General features: G+C 39.3%; 1 protein-coding gene across 4 annotated transcripts in view; it reads left to right on the forward strand.

Annotated features, from left to right (window-relative positions):
* The window catches only part of AMBRA1 (autophagy and beclin 1 regulator 1), a 162344-nt gene that overhangs the window by 72687 nt on the left and 76582 nt on the right, over nt 1–13075 (forward strand). The gene's annotated exons all lie outside the window — the stretch shown is intronic.

Genomic DNA, 13075 nt, shown 5'->3' on the forward strand with positions numbered 1-13075 from the left:
TGAAATGTTTTTACATATGTAGGATGCCTTGCTCAATTTTGCCATCTGTCTTCAGCAAGTGATGAAGACTATGTAGATCAGACATGTCAAACACAAGGCCCGGGGCCAGATCCGGCCCACGGAGTGGTTTCATGTGGCCCGCAAACCATCCTGGAAACAGTGAGGGAATGGCCCCCACTGCCTTGCCTCTGGCCCAGGCCGACCAGGAGCCAATGTACAATTTTGTGGTGGTCATCTATGCTGAAATGCATTCAGTCTTAGCTCCACAAGGCCATCTGGAAACAGCAAGTGATCAGCCCGTGCCGTGTCAGCACTGCCCCCTCAGCGCACGCTGGGGAGGTATCACCCTTTTGTGAGGAATGAAGAAATGCACCATTGCCTGGAAGTGGCCAGCACATGGCCCTGCCTACTTCGGGCAGGCTAGGGGCTGGGCAGCGTTGTGCTTCTCTTCAGATTTGTGCCACCCGGCTCAGCCTCTCGGCGCTGTGAGAAGAGGGCCATGTGCTGGCCACTTCCAGGCGATGGTACATTTCTTCATTCCTCACGAAGGATGCCACTTCCCCAGTTGCGTTTCTTGCCTGTTTTTCTCCCTCCCTCATCTCAAATATTTTCCCACCACTCTTAGGAAGGAAGGAAGGAACGAAGGAAGGAGAGGGAGGGTCTGAGGGAAGTCCTGCCTTAGTCCTTCCCTGCTGCCCTTTCACCATCCCCTTGCCCCCTCCTCCTGGCCTAACCTGGGTGGTCTCCCATTCTATTGCTAAGGAAGCTTTGGAAACAAAGCCAGGTCTCCTCACATGGAGAGGGAGTGGGCCTCCCTCTTGACGTTGCCCTCATACCCATCATGAGCAACCTGGCTAAGGAAAGCAAGCACAGCAGCTGGGCGCCCCCTTGGGGTACTGGGGCTGGGCTTAGTGCTGTGGGTGCTTGAGGGCTAGGCTGGGCATTTGACCTCCGCATCACCGTCCAGCCCTCCCCCCCCCGCATGGCCTGAGAGGAACAGTGAGGCTCCTCCGGTGGACCATGCTTCGGCACTTGCCCTGGTCCCATCTCCTTCTGCCAGAGACCCTCAGATTTGTCCCACTCCTGTCCAGGCCCCCATAGGCACCCTTGACGTGAACAATGTAGAGCTGGCCATGCCCACCCAGTAGGTCACACACACTCCAGCCACGCCCAACCAGTAGGCCACGCCCACCCTGGACCCACCCGCCCGGCCCCTCAAGGGTAACCGCAATGCTAATGCGGCCCTCAATGAAATTGAGTTTGACACCCCTGATGTAGATTGTATTCTTTGGCACCAACTGGCCAAATATATGAGACTGTTTTTTTGTAGTCTGAAAGTCTTGTCTGGTATTGTTCATCACCTTTTCATTAACTCTGAAGCTGGCCCATCTTCAAGAATCAGCTACTTATTACAGATTAAAAAAACTATTTAGTACAAAATTCCTTGTTTAAAATCCATCCTTTCTTTCATTCTGCAGGCCCTATTTTTATTGTAACTGTTGCAGTATAACTTAGCTCATTAAAAGGGACATGTTTCATATCTCATCTCAGTTACTTATATGATTTTCCCCTTTAAACACAATTGCATGACTGAACTTCCTTTCTTCTTATTTATCTGAAGAATGTAATACAGGAGGATTTTGTTATTAGAACACATCAGACAAATGAACTGTGTGTAATTATTATAAAATGCTCATATTATTTACACATGGAAAAGATATATGCCATACTTTCAGGCTCATAATGTCTGAAAGGACAGACAATTATCCAGATAATCATTTTAATAACGCCAAATACATTAGATTGTCAAACTAGTCAGCTTTGTGGAAGATTGCTTAAAAACAATGTGACTCCATTGAGGAGAGGAAAAAAATTATCTCATTGTATACGCCTAAAATTCAGAAATAGCCCTTTTATGAACAAAAACAGTTTTCTAATGGTGAAAATGCACCTTTTGCATTGAGTCCATTCTGATGAATATTGACAAAGAACTGATGGAGAATTATTTAGTTTATAAGTCTGAAATTGATTTTTTTTTCTGGAAAAAAACTTTAAATGCCAATTGGAAGCTTTGCCAGTCCACATTGTTATTTTATTTTTTTTAAAAAAAGTAAGATGCCAGAGGAAGGGAAAGTATATCAGTCAGATGATAAGAGTAGGCTACCTTTTGAGGATTGGAGGTTCTGAAGAATTCTTGACTTCTGGATAAAGGAGAGGTGAAAGAGAGAATGTGCTCTGTGTATTGAAATAGTGAAAAAATTAAAAGAAATGGTGGAAATAGATACAGGATGAAACCAAACTGTTCTACTTGGGTGCTGGCTTGAGGAGCAACAAGCAGCGATTGCAGAAAATCATGAGCAGTGTGGGCAGCAGTATTGGGGGGAAAGCAAGAAATTGTTTTCCATAGAACCATAAAAACCTAAGCTAGCATAGAGTAGTGAATGAGTGAACTCCGTAGGCCGCATTTCAGCAGCCACCATAAAAACACTGGAAGGTAAACCTGCAGACTTGAAGAAAAAGCAGAAGCTCTGAGTGGCTACCATCAGACTCCAAAAAGTTGTTTAGGGAAAAGGATGACCAACCCACCCACCCCCAACACCCCAATGAGGAATTTGGGCATGGTCCTGTGAGCAGAAAGAGAGATGTGGACGAGACCAGTCTAGAGACAAAGACATCAGAAGAGCAGACTGTTAACCAGAGGGAGGGAATTAGGGAGTGGAACTCAAGAATAAATGCACTGGAGGAAAAACTACACAGAGGGACATTTCTGAGATCAGGAGAGTAGTTGGAGAGAAGCTGGACAGCTGTGATTGCTGGTTTTGAAAGAGAGAACAAATGAAGATTGGCATGGAGAGCTGAGCTACTTATATCCACGTGGAAAGAATAAGAGAAGAATGTGGGAGAGAGAAATTGTCACAGGTTAAATGGAGGTTAGGAAACAAAATGGAGCAGAAGAGAGCGAGCAGCCAGGGTTAATAATGCAGAGGATTGCAATTGAATAAGAGTGGGAGGATTGGAAAGGGAGCATGGAACTGCAAAGCAAGAGATTGAGAAACTGGAAAGGGAAAGGTGGGGGGGGGGAAGGGGAGAGATGGAAACTAGGCAAATGATGAATGACTAGAACAGAGGTCTTCAAACTTGGCCCTTTTATGACTTGTGGACTTCAACTCCCAGAATTCCTCAGCCAGTGTGCCTGGCTGAGGAATTCTGGGAGTTGTAGTCCACAAGTCATAAAAGGGCCAAGTTTGAAAATCCCTGGACTAGAATATGGAGAAGGTAGAGACTGTAGAATTTAATATTTAAGTGCCAGTGTGATGAAGCAAGAAGACTCCTAAGACGTAGAGTGCTAAAAATGGAAGCAAGCACCCTAACTATTACAAACTGAGAGTAGAAGGGGAAGTACTTGGAGAAGGAAGGAATAAGAAGGAAGGAAATGTAGAAGAGAGAGAAATAGCTGGAAGTCTTACAGAGTTTCTAAGAGAGGATGCTCAGATTTGCTTTTTGTTACATTGATTTATTTATAAAGCCAGCCGCAGCTCTGGATAGCAAACATAGGAATAAAAACCAACAAAAATAACAAGCAAAAACAACACAATAATAACACAGTGGTGCCTGAGGGCATTTAACTGAAGCACATAACCACAGTCATGTTAAAGAAAACCACATTATCAATAGAGAATACTTATAGTTCACAGTTGAACTGTGAATCTGAAACCAATGGCTCTGGGACAATACCAACTGTTGCTTTTGGATAGGATTGCACTCTCAGAAAAAGCTGGTGTACAATTCAGCAATGCTTTTGGAGTGGAAGCTTTGTCTGGTAATATATCTTCATAAGAAAGAAGGTGCTAGTTGTAGTCACTTTAAGCCTTGTAACCTCACTGCAATGTGCTTTACAAGAGTCTGCTCTTGAAAATCACCCAGAAAGTAAATCTAACACAAAATGCAGTAGCCTTCATGCTAATTAGGACATTCTATTACAGGATCTGCGTGGGTTGCTGGGTTGTTTCTGGGTGCAGTTCAAGATGCTGTGGATCACCTTTAACATCCTAATTTGTTTGGGGTTTGCTTGTCTTCAAGATCATCTATTCCAAATAGAGTGTCTACAGGAAGACTTGGACCTAGGACCACAATTGGATTGGAATTTCCATCATTAAGCAAAGTATTCGTTAAGTTAGTCATGCCTGATTTTAGTTTTGTTTTGTTTTTTGCTGCAGTCATTAGAATCACTGCAGCTGTTAAATGAACACCTGATCATTAAGGGCTTTCCCCATTGACTTTGTTAGAATCTGGCTGGGAAGGTCACAGATGGCAATTAAATGACCCTGGGATGCTGCAACTTCTCATAAATGCATGCTAGTTGCCAAGCATCCAAATTTTGATCAGGTGACCACAGGAACACTACAATGGTTGTAAGTTCAAGGATAAGCATTAACTCACTTTTTTCAGTGTCTTTGTAACTTTGAATGGTCACCAAATGAATGGTCACAAGTTGAGAACTCTGAATAGAGAATGTCTGCTTATAGTTCTCACATCTCTTCTCCTATAGAATGCCCTCCCACCAGACATATGATCCACATCCTTCCTCCTACTATTCAGGAAGCTGTTAAAACATGGCTTTTAAAGCACACATTTGGGGAATGAGTTGGCAATGGTAGATATATATTGGAATAAGGCTAGCTCCTTTGCTGTCATAAGTTTTTATGACAGTATTATGATTATGTTGAATATATGTTGACTGTCTTTGATATATTTTAATATTTTTTGTAATTTTTGAATTGCGATTTACTATATATGAGGAGACCAGCAACCATTCTTTGTAAAGGGTGAGATCCTGCTTATCCTCGGCCTTCACAGTTGATAAGTCTGTAGACTAAGGAATGCAGCAGACTTTGGACAGTGCTGGCCTGCCAGCAGGGAGGTAACTTTTAGGACACCACTGCTGCCTAGGATGCCTCATATTCATCCCTTACTTTGGGAGTTTGACTGCCCCTTGCCCTTCTTAAATTGCATGTCTCGTAAAACCAGGTAGGCCAGGCTTGGCTCATAGGCGTGAGCGTACTGATCTCTGGTATAGTCTGTATGTTTTGCTACAAAATGTTTGGAATTACATGACTGACACGGCATAAAATCATTTGTAATAAATAAGCAAACAAACTGCAAAAGTTATTCAATTATAGTGGAGCAGGGCAAGAAGAAAGAAAAGATTCATTCAAGACATGCAGCATATTCTACACTTAGGGACCATCTGGATTTAATACAAGCTCTATTCTTCATAGAAAAAAATGCTTGGAGATTATTGTTTATTTGAGATATATAAGAGAATTTCATTTTTATTGTAAGGCAGGAGATTTAGGCTACCATAGAGGGGATACTGTTAGGACTGTTGGAATCAGATCCTTCATAACTTGATTCCTAGATATTAAAAGCAATAGCTCTGCTTACCTTCTGTCCTATTTTAAAATATATTTTCTTAATCCACTTTTCTTTTCATTACATTTAATGATATGTAGTATGTTAGTCTAGGCTGCCCGTTTATTTTGTGCATTCTGTCTTGGAATAAAATGAATACAGGTGAAACTCGAAAAATTAGAATATTGTGCAAAAGTTCGTTTATTTCAGTAATGCAACTTAAAAGGGGAAACTAATATATGAGATAGACTCATTACATGCAAAGCAAGAAGTTCAAGCCATGATTTGTCATAATTGTGATGATTATGGCATACAGCTCATGAAACCCCAAATCCACAATCTCAGAAAATTAGAATATTAAATGCAATCAATAAAACAAGGAGTGTACATAGAACAATATCGGACCTCTGAAAAGTATAAGCATGCATATGTACTCAGTACTTGGTTTGGGCCCCTTTTGCAGCAATTACTGCCTCAATGCGGTGTGGCATGGAAGCTATCAGCCTGTGGCACTGCTGAGGTGTTATGGAAGACCAGGATGCTTCAATAGCAGCCTTCAGCTCTTCTGCATTGTTCGGTCTCATGTCTCTCATCTTTCTCTTGGCAATGCCCCATAGATTCTCTATGGGGTTCAGGTCAGGCGAATTTGCTGGCCAATCAAGCACAGTAATCCCACGGTCCTTGAACCAGGTTTTGGTGCTTTTGGCAGCGTGGGCAGGTGCCAGGTCCTGCTGGAAAATGAAAGTCAGCATCCCCATAAAGCTCGTCTGCGGAAGGAAGCATGAAGTGCTCCAAAATATCCTGGTAGATGGCTGCATTGATCCTGGACTTAATGAAGCACAGTGGACCAACACCAGCAGATGACATGGCTCCCCAAATCAACACAGACTGTGGAAATTTCACACTGGACTTCAAGCATCTTGCAGTGTGTGCCTCTCCATTCTTCCTCCAGACTCTGGGTCCTTGGTTTCCAAATGAGATGCAAAAGTTGCTCTCATCAGAAAAGAGGACTTTGGACCACTGAGCAACAGACCAGGTCTGTTTTTCTTTAGCCCAGGTAAGACGCTTCTGACGTTGTTTGTTGTTCAGGAGCGGCTTGACAAGAGGAATACGACATTTGAAGCCCATGTCCAGGATCCGTCTTGATGCACTGACTCCAGCCTCAGTCCATTCCTTGTGAAAGTCCCCAACACTTTTGAATGGCCTTTTCCTGACAATCCTCTCCAGGCTGCGGTCATCCCTGCTGCTTGTGCACCTTTTTCTTCCACACTTTTCCCTTCCACATAACTTTCTATTAATGTGCTTTGATACAGCACTTGGGGAACATCCAACTTCTTTTGCAATTTCCCTTTGAGGCTTTCCCTCCTTATGGAGGGTGTCAGTGATGGTTTTCTGCACAACTGTCAGGTCAGCAGTCTTCCCCATGATTGTGATTCCTACTGAACCAGACTGAGAGACCATTTAAAGGCTCAGGAACCCTTTGCAGGTGTTATGGCATATTAGCTGATTAGAGTGGGACACTTTGAGCCTAGAATATTGCACCTTTTCACAATATTCTAATTTTCTGAGATTGTGGATTTGGGGTTTTCACGAGCTGTACGCCATAATCATCACAATTATGACAAATCAGGAATTGAACTATCTTGCTTTGCATGTAATGAGTCTATCTGATATATTAGTTTCCCCTTTTAAGTTGGGTTAGGACGCTGAGCTTGTCGATCAGAAGGTCGGCAGTTTGGCGGGTCGAATCCCGAGTGCCGTGTAACAGAGTGAGCGCCTGTTACTCGTCCCAGCTTCTGCCAACCTAGCAGTTCGAAAGCACGTAAAAATGCAAGTAGAAAAATAGGGACCACTACGGTGGGAAGGTAACAGCGTTCCGTGCGCCTTTGGCGTCTAGTCATGCCGGCCACATGACCACGGAGACGTCCTCGGACAAGCGCTGGCTCTTCGGCTTTGAAACGGAGATGAGCACCGGCCCCTAGAGTCGGAAACGACTAGCACGCATGTACGGGGGAACCTTTACCTTTACCTTTTTACTGAAATAAATGAACTTTTGCATGATATTCTAATTTTTCGAGTTTCACCTGTATATCCATAGAAGCAGAGTAATAAACGAAATAATCATTTTTTAAAAAAATGAGGTGTGTTTGGGGAGAATCAATAAAAGGCTGTCCTACTCACCCCCATGAAATTTTAAATGTTAAATACTGTTAATTTTAAAGCAGAAGAATGCTAATATATTTTAGCAGTTAAATTATGAAGAAGTTACTCAGTTCTTGCTTTTGTCATCTGATAGCTTGCTCTACTTCTTTTGTGAATGTATCACCTGCTATTTATTTGGGAAATTGAATGGCTGATCTTCAAACTTTAGCTCTTGCTTCTGCAGCAGATTAAAGGTCTCCAGTTAAGAGACCTTAAGCTTCAGAAACACATCTGAGGTATTCTGATGTTGCCTTCTAGTTCTAAATGTAAAGTCTTAAAATGAAAAAAAGATAGCATATGCATGAAGATAGCATTCTACAATAAATGCATTTTTGTTATTTAAAACTTTTTTGGCTGCTCAATATTGAACCCTGGGCAGCTCCCAATCAACAATTAAAACAATGTCAATAACAACGCTACATACACCTATTAAAACCATCAACATTAACATCTCTGTATTTAAGATAAATTTGACTTATGGGAAGCTGAATTATGGGAAGCTGAATTATTTTTAAATCAACAGTTGTTAGAATAAGCTGCTCCATTGCTGTTCTGTTGTGGATATTATAACTAGGACACAGAACAGTGGAGCATAGATAATGCCTCTGTTCTGGATACCAGCTTTTCTTCGTTTCTGCTAGCATGGCCAAAGTTTTGGAACATGGAATTTATAATATAGATAGCTTAGACAGCAGCAACTTACTTATCCCTCTGATTTCAAATAAATCTGTGAACAAGAAGGAATAAGAGATACAGGTAGTTGTCACTGTCTGCTCATTCAATTAAATTTCCACAGTGCTGAAAAAATTAGACTTATGCTGGATCCTCAAAGTTGATATTATTGCAATTTGGGACCTTGGCAACTGGTGTACATTCACATAATCATAATTTGCAACTTTCACAACTAGCTTCTGACAAGTAAACTCAATGAGCAAGCTGCCAGGTCACAAGTTATGGACACATGATGTTGTACATAACAACCCATGGTGAGTTGCTTAATAGCTGCAAATGGAACTTACATAAGTCACAACAACTGTGTTGATGGAACTACTGATTCCAATTGTGGTTACTAAGTGAGGGTTATTTGTATAGCTAATAACCATATTCATTTCCAACATTAAAATGGTAGACTTTATTTATTTATTTTATTTTTTATTTTAATTCCATTTATATCCCGCCCTTCTCTGAAGACTCAGGGCGGCTTACAAGCTTAGCAGTAGCCTTCATCCTATGTATATGCCTGCTTATTAGGGCTTTCACACACACCCCAAGCGGCATTATTACAAAGTCAGCTTAATTGCCCCCAACAATCTGGGTCCTCATTTTACCTACCTCGGAAGGATGGAAGGCTGAGTCAACCTTGAGCCTGGTGGGATGCGAACCTGCACTAATTGCAGGCAGCTGGTGTTACTGAAGGAGGCATTAGCCCACTGCTCCACCAAGGCTCATTCTTATATGGATAGCCTTAATAACATTTCCTTCTTGTACTGGTGCTGCTTTAATATATTAGCCATTAATATCCCAACGTATTTAAATGTCTGTTGGTCTGGTGTTCTCCTGAAATTGTGGATGGTCGTTTCTTTTTAATGGCCTGTCGCAATTATTAATGTGCAATCATTAAATGTTGAATTGGCAGTTTTTAAACAATGTGTCATTGAAGACTTACTTAGCTTGTAGGACAGAATTATAGATTTGTGATGTAATTCTTTGGAATTGATTGTCAAATAGTAGTTCATCATTAGCATTTAGCAAGTTTCTACTGCAATGTGTAGTAAATGATTGGGTGATGAATTCTTTTATATTTCATACTTATAAGAGGGTTTTTGATCTTAACGAAGAGCATTCTGTGTAGTAGAATCCTTTTTGATGATGATAATGTTATCCATTCAGTCTTAGCATTTCTGTGGACCAGGTCTCTCCACATCTTCCAGTCCTGAGATGATTCTTTTTATTCTTCTTTAAATACAGGTAACCCTCAATTTAAATCCACAATTGGAACTGAATTTCCATTATACATTGTTGTGTTCGAAAGTGGAGTCAGACCTGATTTTACAATGATTTTTCTGGCAGTTAGCAAATCACATGGTTGCTAACCGAATCCAGCTTTCCCAGTGGGTGGGGTTTTTTTGCTGGAAATTGTCAAAAGGGGTTGCAAATCATGATCCCATGACCACCGGATGCTTCAGCCTGTCCTAAATATGAGCCAATTATCAAGTGCCTGAATTGTGATCATGTGACTGCCAGGATGGTCATAAGTGCAAGTACAGATTGTAGATCACTGTCTCCAAGGTTGTCATAACTTTGAATCATTGTTCAAAGTTTGTAAGAAGAGGACTACCTGTATCCTGTGAGAAGTTATCAAAGCTGACTTTATTTTATTATTGCTACATCCCTTGGGAGACTGTGTCTATAGTTTAATACATACAAAAGAATGCTTTTATGTAGTTTGAATGCTTTTTAAAACATTCAGCACATTTCTCCCTTTTTATGATAATTGAGTAAGAATACATTTCTTAGTGCTAATGGAATTCTTCAAAATATTAAATTTGTTCCATTTTAATGGAAGATTTTTTTTTTGCTAGCTGATCTGAATAGCATTATTTTAAGACTTGATTTTAAGAAAAGCATTTGGTGTTCTTTTTTCTTTAACTGTCTCTCCCTTATTGTTAACGCCATTTAATTTTTGTGATGATTTGATCCGTATCTACAGCAGTTATATTTATTGGGTTATGGTATAAATAACATATTCATCCTTGCTTACAGAGGGAACCTAATAACAATTTCTTAGTATTTTATATGTCCATCAACTCATTTGTATTGAAGATAGTGACCCAGTTATCTATTCACATTTGCCCAGTCAGACTGTTAACTAGTAGTTTATAATAGATATTGGAGGTTAGCTGCTCTTTAAAAAAAATAATCCATTAATGGGATGATTAACAATTAAGGAAATTGTATTTGCACAACTCTACTACCATTACCACTCTATCAAGATGCAATATTTTTGTATTCTCTATGAGAATAGCTTTGAACTATTAAAACTTTTAATAAGCTGTCATCTATCAGTCATTTTTCTTGTCTTAGTATTTAAGTTTTTAAAGTACTGAAACGAAAAATGAGCTTAAATTCTAAATGAGTCTTTTTTCTTTTTCTGAAAAGAGAGGTGTGTGTGTGTGTATATATGTGTGTGTGTGTGTGTGTGTGTGTGTGTGTGTTTTCTGAGGTTTTCGCGGGTGTTTGTATGTGGATCTTTGGTCATTCGGGTTTTTTCCCACGTAGAATTGAAGGTGTAAGAGCAACGTTTCGACGAAATCTCATCCGTCATCCTCAGGCTGGTGGCTTCAGCTTCGTTCTTCTGGGAGAAGTGTGAGGATGACGGATGAGATTTCGTCGAAACGTTGCTCTTACACCTTCAATTCTACGTGGGGAAAAACCCGAATGACCAAAGATATATATATATATATATATATATATATATATATATATATATATATATATATATATATATATATATATATATATATATATATATATTCATATTTTTTATCCTATAGATACTTACAAAAGCAATGTAAAATTAGCATATTTAAAATGTCCCTGATTATTTTTGAAAAGATGAACTGGCCAGTTATTTTAAAAATCTGCCAATTATCCTGGCTCTTGAAGGGAAACAATATATTTCTTAGTTGGTTTTCTGAGTTGTAAGGCTTAGATAGCTTTGACAATTCCATCTGAACATCCATTTTAGTTTTCCACACAATACTACCAACGGCTTTGAAAGAAAGGATACCGGAGAATTTGGCAGTGAAACAGATGCTGAGGAATTTTGCCTCATGAGTTGGCTCTAACTAGACTGTTCTAAAACTGTACAGCCCTCCCCTTCAGTCTTCAGCCCTGCCACTTGCCTCAGCAGCTTAGCTGAAGCTTGGGCCTGGCAATCAGCCACCTGTCCATCCATTTTTAGCTAGTAGACTATACCAAAGTTTGCTAAGAAATAAAAAGTTCACAATTGTTTAACTTTACACATAATACAGTTCTCACCAATAGGTTGGAAGCTTATGATACATTTACTTTGAAATATACTCCGTGGAATGCTGTAAGAATAATTTTTTTTTTAATTTTAATATAGTTGAAGGTTTGTTTTGAAAGCTTCAAACCTAGCAGAGTTATTTTTTTTACAGTGCAGACATAACTTTCTTCACCGTCTTGCACCATTCTATCAAGAAAGGAGAAACCACTATCCATCCATCTTCACATTCTAAAAAGATTTCTGAGTTTTATTTCTGAACAGAGTGCAGTGACCTTGCTTTCGTAATATAGCCACACCAAATTCTTTGGGTGAGATTTTCTCATATCTTAGAACAACCATAAGCATAAATAGATTCCTGGATCAGTCCATTCTACCCTACAGCAAATTCTCCTGAGAACAAAGACAAACTTCATTTTGCAGCTGTTGTAGAAATAATTTGAAAAACGAGATGAGGTAATAGAGATAGGATTTCCATAGTTGCATGTGAATCTTAAGCAGAAATTACTAATGCAGAATGTTAGTTGATATAAAGGGAAAAACTGTTTGCATTAAAACTGTTGTGTTTATGTTTTTTTTTTAAATTTCCAGTTGCCTTATTCTTGCTTTAGATCTCTGAAATACAGAAACATACAAGAACTGTTTATAGTTCTGCTCACTTGAAAATTAGCTTCTGACTTAACTAGGCATTAAAGTATGTGTGATTAAGAGAAATCAGGTCTTCTATTTTTGCAATAGCTACCTTTTCCATTATTATTAGGATCATTTATTTTTAGCTCAAAGCATCAACAGTGACTTAAATAAGCATTTTATAATTTTAAAAAAATCTAGTTTCCAGTGTCAGAGAGAAATGTGAATCTCTGCTGCAAATGTTAACTATGGAAGAATAAATAATAATAAACATTGAAATAAGGTACTGCTATTAAAATAATCTAATGTTGAAGTTTTGGCCTAGCTTCTTTGTGCTTTCAACTGTGCATCTTGATGCACCTAGATACCTACCATGCTATTACTTTTTGGAGTAAACTAAAAAAGCAAAAAAATTAAAAAGTAATATAAAGAAATTAAAGGTAGGAAATCAAAGGAAAAAAAATCCTAACCAAATTTAGTTTATACAAACACCATTCTGTATACCTCTCCATATTTTTATATTCTTGCAAACCATCCTTCTATCACACCCATTAGTTCATGTTTCATTTTGTTCTTAAATGTCTTTTTCTTTGCAAGGTCTCAGCAAAGCTTGCGAATAGTTAAATTATTTTAGTTGTATTTTTATTCTGTATTGCAGTTTATTTTTAAATTGTATTCTCAAACTTTTTAATGCTTTGTCTCTTTCTCCCTCTGAGCAAAGGAAGTGAAAAGTTGCAGAATGATAAAGGATTATATAATTCATGTAAAACTGCATGAGGCATGCTTCAGATATCCTGCTTTGCA

The sequence above is a fragment of the Vipera ursinii genome (assembly GCF_947247035.1).
Source record: "Vipera ursinii genome assembly, chromosome: 1".
Taxonomy (NCBI): domain Eukaryota; kingdom Metazoa; phylum Chordata; class Lepidosauria; order Squamata; family Viperidae; genus Vipera; species Vipera ursinii.